The sequence below is a fragment of the Fukomys damarensis genome, unplaced genomic scaffold (assembly GCF_012274545.1).
Source record: "Fukomys damarensis isolate Sample0158 unplaced genomic scaffold, DMR_v1.0_HiC HiC_scaffold_38, whole genome shotgun sequence".
NCBI classification, from domain to species: domain Eukaryota; kingdom Metazoa; phylum Chordata; class Mammalia; order Rodentia; family Bathyergidae; genus Fukomys; species Fukomys damarensis.
Window position 1 is genome coordinate 51017439 of NW_022900950.1, and position 3404 is coordinate 51020842.

Below are 3404 nucleotides of genomic sequence, written 5' to 3' on the forward strand. Positions count from 1 at the left end.
TTAGATCTTTAATCCATTTGGATTTTAATTTAGTGCATGGCGAAAGATAAGGGTCTAATTTTAATCTGTGGCAGGTTGACATCCAGTTTTTCCAACACCATTTATTAAAGACGCTATCTTTCCTCCACTGAGGATGGTGAGCTCCTTTGTCAAAGATGAGGTAGCTGAGTACATCTGCATTTGTTTTTGTGTCTTCCAGTCTGTTCCACTGATCCTCAGCTGAGCTGTATTCTTAAAAATAGTTAAAGCAGTGCCGCCACCTGCTTGAAAGTGCAAGGTCCTGAGTTTTATCCCTGCTACCAACAAAACAAAACAAAACAAAACAGTTAACATGATTAAAATTTGCTATGTGTATTTTACTGTAATTTTTTAAATGAAGGCAGCAGGCTGCATTTGTGCCATAGGCCACAGTTTGCCAATCCCTCGTCTAGTCAAGACTTACTGAAACCCCTCAGCGTTGCATCCCCAATACTGTAAACAAGAGCAAGTGCAGTGGAAGATGATGACCCTCAAGACGAAAAGCTGATAATCTGAAATTCTAATATTGTTGAGGTAATTACTTCTCCAAAATACCAGGAATCACACAGGGTTTATTTGTGGTATCACTTATCATTGAGGTGCAATGACGTCCTGAGTTGCCAGCTATGCTGGGTGCTACACCATTAGGCTTCCAGAGAATGCTCTCAAGTGGTTTTTTTTTTTTTTCAAGTGAATTTCTTGTTTGGTTTTTTGGTTTGTTTGTTTTTTGAGACAGGGTCTCACTATGTAGTTGAGACTGACCTGGACTCACTATGTAGCCCAGGCTGGTCTCGAACTCACAGCGATTCTCTTGACTCAGCCTCCCGAGTGCTGGGATTACAGGCATGCGCCACCACACCCAGCTTTCAAGTGAATTTCTAAAGAAAAATTTAGGCACCAAAAAGTATTATTAATATGTTATAGAACATTGCCTGATGTTCTCCTGTCGTAGAATTATTGATCCCTTTGAGCCTTTTAAAAATTATTGATAGATATCAAATAAGAAAATTCAACAAAGTAATGCAATGCAAATTCATTCCAGAAACTAGGCTTTTAGCACATCTTCCAGACAAACTGGAAGCAATGTGTTCCCCATCTAGTGAGTTCACCTTAAGACTTAATAAGGCGTGAGGCTTACACCAAAGAAGAGCACAGGTTTCCCGGAGCAAAGCTGTGGACTTGCACATTAAGACCTGCCCCACCAAGTCGGCAGTGCCCACCCTGCCTCCCGAGCTGCACCTTCTGGAGGGACATGGAGTGTCTGAGTGCACGCTTCACCTCCTGGGGACTTGACACAAGTAGAAATGCCAACGTAACAAAGAAGATAAAGGGCAGCTTGGTTCATTTCAGAACGGAAGCCGAGTGTACCGAGCAGGAGAGCAAGAGGAGGAACAGGACACGGCCATGTGTCCATTAGTCAGAAACGTGTGTACTCAGCAGTGGTGACGTGCACAGCTTTCTTCTCCCCCTGGAGCCCAGAGTTTGTGTGAAGTCAGGTCCACATGGCCACTGTGGCCATGTCTGTCCCCATAGGAGCAAGCTACTCTCTGCTACAACAGGACTTAGAGCTCGGACTTTAAACTTGAGTAAACCTATGACAACCCAGTAGAGGTCAGCTCGCTTGCTCTATGTTGTGAAGAGCCCACCATTCACGTGAAAACATATACTTCTGACAAATACCTTAGTATAGGAGTTCATACCCATGGATAGGTTCAGAAAGGCCACAAACAGAATGTGCTGGAATGGCTGTGGGCACATGCCTCTTGAGGAAGGTCTATACGTTTGGCCAGATTCTCAAAGTGGTGTAGGGTGAGAAAGAAAAAGAAAGAAAGAAAGGAAGGGAGGGAGGGAGGAAGGAGAAAAAGAGAGAGGAGAGAGACAGAGAGGGAGAAAGAGAGACAGCAAGGAAGAGAGGAAGGAAGGAAGGAAGGAAGGAAGGAAGGAAGGAAGGAAGGAAGGAAGGAAGGAAGGAAGGGTGAAAAACAAGAACCATGAAGGGAATAAATTGCAGAACCAAGTTACACTGGACTCACTGAACTCAAAGTCAGTCATTTTGTACTACAAATTCTTCTCTACTCTGGGCTGGCAGTGTGGCTCCCAGGAAGAATTTCCTAGAGAATACAAGGCTCTGGGTTCCATTCCCAGCCCTGAAGAAAAAAAAAGCGTAGAATTTCCTCTGCTGCCAACTTTAATTTAGCTTCAATTCCCAGTGAGAAGCACATCATTTTAAGACTATCCTTAGCTTCCAAGACTAGCCATGTACCAAGGTACGCAGAGGCTGAGGCAGGAGAATGACTTGAGCCAGGATTTCTGGCCAGTCTCAGCAACATAAAAAGACACCCATCTCTTTAAAAACAAAACAAAACAAAAAAAACCAAAATGGCATAGGGATGAGGATGTAGCTCAGGGGTAGAGTACTTGCCTGGGATGCATAAAGCCCTCAGTTCAACCTTTTGTTCACGGAGTTTTCTGTACCTGACTTGGGGTCCACTTGAAAAGGTAGGATGCGCTTGATGGGATGAGGCTCACGAGGCAGCTCCTGGGTGGCTCGTAATGGTTCTATCCCTCGTGCTGAGGTGATGACAGCAATGCGTGCAGGGGAATGAGGCAAACACATGGAGACAGGAGGGTGAGGTGAACAAAGAGAAAACACGTTCTACTGCCACAAAGAGCACATATCATCAATAGTATTAGTGTGTTTGCCCAATATATGTTTATAGAAATCAATAAAATAAAAATGGACTTATCTGTCTATGTAGGTAAATTTAGGGATAGCCTACTTAACCTATAAATACATGAAATGACTTCTGAAAGGCCCTACGAACAAACGGCAGGGTTCAGAGATGCAGGTAATAATCTGTTCATAGATCTTGTATGCTGCTTGCATGAGTTTAGTTTGTGAAAAATCACTAGGCTGCACCCATACAGTAAGGGAACTTTTCTATATGTATTTTATACTTCAACTTTTATTTGATTTTTTTGTTTTGCTTTATACTTTAGTATTTAAGCTTTTAAAACATTTTCAAGGTTTTTTTGTTTTGTTTTGTTTGAGACTGTCTTTCTAGGTAGTTCAGTCTGGCCTCAAACTTACAGCAATCTTCCTGCCTCAGCCGTTGAGGGGCAGGTGTGTGCCACTAGGCCTAGTTTTTTAAAAAATTGTTTTAGTGGGCTAGGGATTTAGCTCAGTAGTGCCGCACCTGTCTCAAAAGCATGAGGTCCTAAGTTCGATCCCTGGTATGTTAGCAAAAAAAAATTGTTTTAAAAGTCCCTTCTACTGTACAGATTCTACTTTAGGGAACTACCCAATACTGACTTAGGTTGTTAGAATTAAATGCATACATGAGCAGGTAGAACTGGAATTTTTTTTTTTTTTTTTTTTTTTTTTG

The 3404-nt window shown here is 42.4% G+C and overlaps 1 long non-coding RNA gene across 2 annotated transcripts in view; it reads right to left on the reverse strand.

Annotated features, from left to right (window-relative positions):
• Window positions 1-3404, reverse strand: part of LOC117284613 — a 40024-nt gene that overhangs the window by 23777 nt on the left and 12843 nt on the right. For both annotated transcript variants that reach the window (XR_004515701.1, XR_004515700.1), the window contains exon 2: window positions 2494-2589. This is a non-coding gene — a long non-coding RNA (uncharacterized LOC117284613). The remainder of the gene's footprint in view (window positions 1-2493; window positions 2590-3404) is intronic.